Below are 9,066 nucleotides of genomic sequence, written 5' to 3'. Positions count from 1 at the left end.
TGTTGGGGGCGCGGCTGGAGATGCTCTTAGGTAACGACACATGTGCGAACAATGAAGAAAACAAAGTACGCTGACCGTGTCTCATTCATACATATCATAAAGAATAAAGTACAAGTCACGTAAGGACCGACATGACAAAATTAAAAAGATAGCAGTACATCTCTGAGGTACACCAACGCTCATCACCTGCCTCTGGCATCACCACAACAACCATTGAAGAAAAGAATGATGGATCACTTCCTCACCCAATCTCGACGCGGCTCCATCGCTGATATGCAAATTTACGGACCTCCAAGGTGGCTAACCAAAAATGAAGCCATTGCCGTTGAACGAATCAGACTGGGAACACCCCGGACACGCCATCAAACTTCAAATCTGACACCCCACCATGACTAAAACGCCGAAATAGGAAACCATATCTGCCATCCACGAACCACGAAACCAACACATGTTCCGTCTTCCGAATGTAGTCGATGCATACCACAATCTGCATATGCTCCTGGACTACCTTTAAAGCTTCGTGCCGATGCTGAAGCAAACACCGGCGCAACGGTAAAGCCCGAGGACACAGGTCCATCATAAAGATGTCACCGTCACCACGCCATCCTTACTTGAGGGCTGTTTGGTTAGCACCCTGGCTCCCATGCCTGACAAAAAGCGATGCCTGGCCACAGCCTGAGAATTAGAAAATATGTGTCTGGTCAGGCATAACGTGTTTGGATGCATGCCTGGCCTGAAAAGGCTTATTGGAATAGAGTATTCACTTGAGACCTGGCCCACTGAAAAAGGTAGCAGACTAGAGCAAGATTAGCCACCAGGCATATGCCCAGGCCACCTATTTCTCATGCCTGACTCAGGCTAAGCAAGATGGCTGAGTTACGAGCCAGGCTAAACATGATGTCAGAGTTGCAGGCCAGGCTAGCTTGGGCTCCTGTGGATAGCAACCAAACACCCTCCAGAAAATTTTCAGACAGGCTGCAGGCCAGGCGCGTCAGAACCAGGACGTCAACCAAATTGCCCCTTGAACATTCTGGTTTTCAAATCATTTTCCAACCATAAGACCGATGACTTCATTAAGAAGGATCCGAAGAATCTTTATTCAGAGCCGTCATCGTCGTCGCTGAAGCCAAGACGATAGACAACCTCAAAACTTAGACCACAAGGAAGGAAAAACGGTCAATGCGCGTGGATCTGGCGACCCCCCTCACCACCGACGACCGAGGTCGCCGGCGGAGGGGAGTCGACGGAGGACTGCGCTGAAAGATGGCCTCTATTGGCGGCGGCTAGGGTTCCAGCTGGTAGGGACGAGAGAAAAACGATCAAAGGAATGCATATCGTTGTGGTATATAAGAAGGCTGGACATCTTGGATAACCACAACCAAACATTGAAAAATGATGACGAACAAAATAAGAATACGAGAACATAAACCTTGTTCATACATAAGATGTGTTACATAAATTCAGGGCCCAACAAAATTATATATTCTCAAAGTAGCATCATCAGGAGTGGGTTGCATGAGAGGCAGCAACACAGAAGCCAGATTTCTATCCTTGGTGTCATAATTAAGGAAAACCATCACTTTACAAAATGTGACAGAATGCACCGCGACGGAAGACTGACACTGGCAAAAAAAAACACTGACATGAAGCTAAGTGTTCACCATCACTTTCGTCCCATGACCGCGGGCTCGGTGTTCAAGTCGCACACGCACCACCGCAAGGGCCCGACGCAGTTCCGGGCGCTGGACTACGGCGACGGCGAGCGGAACGGCCGGGTACCTCAAGGGCGTGATTGCGGACATCGTGCGCGACTCCGGCCGTGGCCCGTGGCGCTCCGCTGGCCCACGTCGACTTCCGCGACCCGTCCGCTACAAGCACCGGAAGGAGCTCTTCGTGGCTGCCGAGGGCATGTACACGGGCCAGTCCGTCCACTGCTGCCGTCGCGCTGTTGTCGGCATCGGCAACGTGTTCCCGCTCGCCTCGCTGCCTGAGGGCGCCATCGCCTGGGACGTCGAGCAGCACGTCGGCGACCGCGGTGCCCTCGCCCGCGCCTCGGGCGACTACGCCATCGTCGTCAGCCACAACTCCGACAACGGCGAAGAAGGTGGTGCAGAGCGGCTAGCTGCAGGGCGATGGTGGGGCAGGTGGCCGGCGGCGGGAGGATGGAGAAGCCGCTGCTCAAGGCGGGAGTTCACTAGTTCAGGGTGCTGTAGGGCTGCCGGTGATGCGCGGCGTGCTGCTAGGAGGACCACCGAAGCCCGCAGGCCAGGCTCGCCTCCGCCCCGCCCGGCGATGACAACACCATGGGCGCCCTCCTCTTATCGGGCGTGGAGGACCAAGGGAGGCGCGGATCCGCGGCGGCCCGTGCTCTGCCCCGTCCCCGACGTCGACGGCCTCCGCGAGCCGCCCGTCCTGCCGGTGGTGACGCGGCCGTACTCTGCATGACCCAGCCGCCAGTCTGCGCTGGCTAAGGCGCCCGCATGCCTTCGCCGGGTGCAGGTGGGGCTGTCCGGCCTCATCCACCAGCGCCGGAGCAGCTGCTCGACGCGACTCGAGGATGTACGCCACACAGCGGTACATGCGCATGAGATCTCTCCGCCAAGCGTCCTCCACGACTTCCTCGCCCGGCTCGACGCGGCTGGGTGGGCGTCCGTGCGCGCGCCGGCGTACACCACGCGCTGGGCCGGTCCCGGGTTGCGCCAAGGGGCTGGTATCCGAGGTGGAGGGGCTGCTCATGTGGTGTTTGATGAAATGCCAAGGAGTGAGGGTGATGAGGAAGAAGAAGAAGACCAAATCAAGTGCCACGTAGACATTTTTTCTTCCAACTCAGCCTGATGTCATCAAACCATTTACCTCCCTCTGTCAGTGTTTTTTTTTGCCATTTCTCAGTGCGGTGCATTTTGCAACATTTTGTAAAGTAGTGGGTTTCCGCTCATGATGACATGATTGTGTTGGTTTTGTGGATACTAGCAAAAATACCCGTGCGTTGCAACGGGAGAAACAAATCCTTGCATGCCCATTTGTCTCCGAATATGAAACTGGTGGACAGAGTAGTCGGCGATGTGGTCCTAAGAAAGAGTAGACTTATGGACAGATAGGAGGAGGCAGTGGTGATGGTAAGATCGAACAATATGTGTTAGAATAATGGGGGTAAAACATCCTCATTGCCTTGCTCCCTCTTTCTCATTCTTCTTCCTCCCGCAGCCTTTCTTCCTCCTCTTCCTCTTGGGCCATCCAAAAGGTCTCAGACCCTCCCACCTTCGCCTCCACCTCCGCCACTTGCATCTCCTCCGCATCTGATCTTGCTCTCGAGCCTCCATCTCCACATCTACTTGTTTCTTCGGTCCTCCTCGATGTACAATAGCTGGGCCGACATCCCTGCCAGCCAAGATCCCTTGGTCCTTCCATTCCTTCACATCTCGTAATCCGCCATTATCGCCCAAAGTTTTGATCAATAAAAATATTGACAATCATAATGAATTACTAACATGCGAGCAACAGCCTACCTCAGCGTGTCAATGGGGAAGCAACATTTATGTATGGTCAACTTTGTCAAATGATAAAGGACCTAATGACCAACCGGGTGAACCAGAAGAAATAGGTCTTTTTAGGGCTAAGAAGAAATAGGTAAGCAGCTAGCAACAGATCGATCCCTCCCTTGGACTCCTTAAACAAACCGGGCGAGTCGGGGGAAATTTATTAGAAATTTTGTTCACCATACAATAATTTCACTTTTCTAAAAATTGTTCATAGTTGAAGAAAAACTGTTCGGGAATAAAAATTTGATCACAATTTTTTGTTCATGTTTTCAAGAATTGTTCGTGTTTTCAAAATTGTGTACAGTTTTTCAAAAAGAATTCACGTTTTAGAAAATTATTCATTTTTAAAATTTATTAACTTTTTCGAATATGGTTCATCTTTAGAAAAAAAAATCGTGTTTTCAATTTTCATCACTTTTTTAAAAAACTATTATCATTTATTATTATTATTTTGAATTTAAAAACATGTTCACTATTTCAAACATTCATCGCATTTTTGTTAAGAAAACATGTTTACATTTTAGAAAAAATGTTTACATTTTTACAACAAATGGTTGAATTTTTTGATTTTTTAAAATCTGCCGCTGCATATGTTCGCTCTGCATATTAATCACTCACAGGCTGCAACTCAAGTTGTAAGGGACAATGTCTCTCCTTCGAGGGATTGCTAGTTCGAATCCATTGAGAGCACATTTATTTTTTGAGGGATTTTCGGCTCGTATGGTGCCACTAAATGGGCCGGCCTTTTAAGATCACATCCTGCGCTCTGGCTTTTGGCGGGCCATAAGATTTTTTCACTGTGGGCCAGAAGCTGACTCGGCCCAGGCGAGCAACGGACGAACAGATCGACGGGAGCGGACAACGTACGAAGCTTTGTTCCCCACATCAAAAAAGGAAAAACGTACTAAGCTTTTTTTGACGAAAAAGGTGAAAAAACAATCCTTCTTTTAATATTAGGTAGAGAAGAAGGCCGGAGACCTTGGATAATCACAACCAAATATTGAAGAATGATGACGAACAAAATAGGAATACGAGAACATAAACCTTTTGTTCATGCATAAGACATGTTACATAAATTCAGGCCCAAGAAAATTAAGTAGCACCATCAGGAGCGAGCTGCACATGAGGTATCTAAATAAAGAGAGTTTTTTTTTTTACACCTGTGCCCTTGGTTCCTTGTCTCTATTTATTCATCCCCACGCTCTTAACTTTTGCTTAGTTTTTCTCACTCCCTTGCCTGAAACCCTTAGAAGAGGTCACAACGGACGTCACCGTTGGGGTCAGTGCTTTGACCGTTAACTCTGACGAGTGGGGCAGCGTTGGGCGGCGTAGCTGTTCGACTGTTGGGTCGTCCCTTGCATTAAACGCATGCGTGCGCCGCCACGACAGAAGCCTGCTATGCATGCACCCAACAAGGTTGCCTGCATGCGTCGATGCGCGCCGCCACATGCGCCGACCGAGCCCGCATGCGCGGATGCGTGCCGCCACGATACACTTACTGAGCCGCTTTCATGCACGCCAGCCGCCAAGGATGCAGCGACGGGCGCTGCCGCTGGTTCCTCTCTTCTCGCACGCTTGTCTCCTCGATTTATAGCATCGTTTTTTACGATCAATTACAGCCTTTTCGATCCACTCCCATCTGCACCCGTTTTGCTACGATAAATAAATTGAACAAATATGTTGTGGCTGCATGCACTAGCTAGATGGCTACATATTTGTGGCTTGTGTAAAAAAAAAGGGTTCGTTGTGGCTGCATGAACTAGGTGGTTACTAACAAAGCGAGCTCTTTAAGAAAACAATCAACAAACATGTAGATAGGGCCAACAAGCCCATAACACGATCACATAGTTGAAAGGGTTCCCTAGTTGAAGCTAGGAAGAACTTCATAATAGAATAGATAGAGAACTTAATAATAGAACTTGATAAAAGGGCCAACAAGCCCATAGCATCTCCAACATAGTTCAATTACAACTTAACATAACATAGACTCAAAAAAAGAAAAATAGATAGAGGGAGAACCCTAGATGCCGCCTTCTCCATCTCGCTCCTCCTCCGGGCGCCCTTCACTGCTCCTCCGGGGCGTTGTCGATGGGGTATAAAAGAGTGTGCATGCATGACACGGTGGGGAAGATGTTGGTGTACTCCATGAACATGTTGTGGGTGGTGAAAGCGATGAACTCGCAGCCACACCAAAACACCCGAGCGAGGAGGTAAAAGGCGTCGAATGTGTCACTACTAGACTAATGGTGCACCAGTTTTGTCCACTAATGGCGCACTGCTAGTGCGCCATTAGTATCACGCCACTAGTATTTCTTACTAATGACGCACCACCGGTGCGCCATTAGTATCTGGTATACTAATGGCGCACCAAGCAGTGCGCCATTAGTATAGAACACCATGCGCCATTAGTATGCCTCAGAGGGGGCCATATTTAACCATGTGCTTTGGCATACTAATGGCGCACTGTTGGGTGATGCGCCATTAGTGTGATTATAACAGTGTGCCATTAGTGTCTTGTGTGGTGCGCCACTAGTACGAACATTAGGGATTTTTTTTTCATTTCTGATATTTTCACAGGTTAAAAAATATTAGAGATAACATACAACACAGATCTGCTTAGCTTACATACAGGGGGCCATATGTAACGATGTTACCTGCGTCCACCAGATCATATCCAACACACAAGTTTCATCATATATAGTTATATACATACATAGCCAACACATAGTTCTATCGTTACATATTACAAAAGTTTCACAATGTTCATTCAACACCGTTATCCATCAATTCACAAAAGTTTCACATTGATACAAAATAAAAACACAAATGGAAAAGAAGCACTCCATCCATGCAAGCTTCCGTGAATTAAATCAAATCTACAAAATGATAAACAAGAAGTTAGAAGAAGAAGAAGAAGAGAAGAAGAAGAAGACTAGAAGAAGAATAAGAAGAAGACTATAAGCTTATTATGTAAACTTGATCATTTTGTGCTAACATAAGTAATTTTGGAGCTAACCTATAGGAAACTAAGCATATAAGCTCTAAGTTAGCATATTAGAGCCAACTTAAGTAAAATGAAGCTAACCTATGTCATTTTGGATAAGAAGAAGAATAAGAAGAAGACTATAAGCTTATTATGTAAACTTGATCATTTTGTGCTAACATAAGTAATTTTGGAGCTAACCTATAGGAAACTAAGCATATAAGCTCTAAGTTAGCATATTAGAGCCAACTTAGGTAAAATGAAGCTAACCTATGTCATTTTGGATAAGAAGAAGAATAAGAAGAAGACTATAAGCTTATTATGTAAACTTGATCATTTTGTGCTAACATAAGTAATTTTGGAGCTAACCTATAGGAAACTAAGCATATTAGAGATAAATAGATAACTAAGTATATATATATATATACATATATATATATATATATATATATATATATATATCATTTTGGAGATGTGACATACCTGACATAGTTCAGTTCTCATTGTTCTTCTCCTTCTCCTTCCTCAGCCTGATGCGCCAAGAACGGCGAGGCGGTGGAGGCAGTGGAGGCAGCTGTGGGATGTAGTCTTCTACCATAATTGGCGTGGTCATGTCGCCCAGCTGTGGGATCGCTGGCGCCACCACAGGTGCGTGGTAATTGTCAGACACCACTACCATCGCGAGGCCACCCTCAGCCACCACCATCTCTTGCCCATGGCCAGCCACCACCATCTCTTGCCCATGGTCAGCCACCACCATCTCTTGCCCATGGTCAGCCACCACCATCTCTTGCCCATGGTCAGCCACCACCATCTCTTGCACCTGGTCAGCCACCACCATCTCTTGCCCTTGGTCAGCCACCACCAGCGCTAGGTCATCCTCAGCCTGATGCCCATCGTCATCCTGCAGCTCCTCATCCCCACTCTGCTCCTCTTCTCTCCCACTCCAGTCCGGATCATCCTTCTTGTTGTCTTCGCTGCTGCCAGAATCGCTGTTGCTTTCGCTAAGGCCAGAATCACTGTTGCTTTTGCTACAGCCATAATCGTTGCTGCTTTGGCTATAGCCAGTGTCGCTGCTGCTGCTCCCATTGCGTGTCCAAATACAACAATGACCATTAAAAATCGATGTGAGACAAAGCCAAATATGAAGGAATAAGAAGAGGCAGAACGCACTGGCATCTTCGTCTTTAGCGTAGCGCATGCGGCACATAGTCTTGTTGAAAACCTTCACGATGAGCATTGTGGCGTCATCATCGTACCTCAAGAGAAGAAAGTACCCGGTCCGCAGGTCGTAGGCACTGTAGAACTTCTCCCAGCCACGGCACAGGTACATGTGGCCCTCCTCGATCACCAAATCCATGTCCCACAGCCTGCGAACCCCGCTGCCAGCCTGTCGGAGCTTCACATTATCTGGCGGATCTTCACCCAGCATCTTCATAAAAGCGTCAGGCAGCCTCTGCAATTTGGGACAAGGAGTGATGTAGAAAACAACAGACTTATCATAATGAGATGGGTGAAGGGGAGATCTCTCGTTTTATATACCTGCCTCGTGGCTGATACTGAAGAAGAAAGTATGATAGTGAAGAACTCGAAAGCATCCAACTCGTACTCCGGTGAGGCAGAGCGGCGGTGGCTGCTTCCCCCCATCTCTGATAAGCAGCAGAAGAGACCAATTAGTACCCTTACAACATTATAGCAGCATAAATTTTGAGCAGAAGATAATCAACATTAGTCGCAAGTACCCCATATGTCCTATTTTTAGCAAAGTCATGCTAAAATTCACGGAAAATTTCAGCATGACCTTTGCTGAAAATAGGACATATGGAGTACCCGAATTTGCCGGAACGGAAGTTAATCGACATTCCGGCAAACTCAAGGGCCTCTCGGGGTACCTGCAAATTCATCACGACACAATGGTCGGAGACAAAACCCAGCAACTTTACAAGTCTTTCACAGATTTGTCTGCAAGTTCTGATATGTAATAAAGATGAGCCTCAAGATACAACACATCAAGCATGGAAAACTAGTCAAATGTTTGAGATATCGAGTTTCAAGACATTATACTGCAATTCACTCATAAAGCCATGATTAAATGTGCATAACTACCACTGAGAAAATAATAGGTCTCATCTTCTCATGCATAAACTGCATATCCCGAAGGCACATAGCTAGAAAGGGTGAAAATTACATGGACATTAACCTGTCCAGTTTTTCATTATGGGATTGCTAAACATCACACATAACAGTACCACCCAAACTTTGAGCTAGCATACAGAGAGCAATGCCATTTTTTGCAACATCAAAACTGAAAAATCAATACACTTTCTAGCATAAGACTAATCTTTTCACCAATGAGCCAAGAGAAAAAGGAATTAGTTATGTGGGGCTTCTAGGCACATCACTGAGTTTGTTCTAGCAAGCGACAGTTTTATGTGAGCTATATGTGGTTCATAGCTGAATGTGATCATACTTCAAACTTTTAACTGTATGGGTGGGAAATCTGATGGTTGAACAGCGATTGACTTTGGCAAAAATCAGCGGCTA

At 46.8% G+C, this 9,066-nt stretch overlaps 1 pseudogene; it reads left to right on the top strand.

Annotated features, from left to right (window-relative positions):
- The first annotated feature begins 1,676 nt into the window (after window positions 1-1,676).
- LOC119299709 lies at window positions 1,677-2,974 on the top strand (annotated as a pseudogene).
- The last annotated feature ends 6,092 nt before the right edge of the window (window positions 2,975-9,066 follow it).

Source organism: Triticum dicoccoides, chromosome 5A (genome assembly GCF_002162155.2).
Source record: "Triticum dicoccoides isolate Atlit2015 ecotype Zavitan chromosome 5A, WEW_v2.0, whole genome shotgun sequence".
In the NCBI taxonomy this organism is placed as follows: domain Eukaryota; kingdom Viridiplantae; phylum Streptophyta; class Magnoliopsida; order Poales; family Poaceae; genus Triticum; species Triticum dicoccoides.
The sequence above is the reverse complement of the archived record's forward strand: the minus strand, read 5'-3'. Positions and strand labels throughout refer to the sequence as shown.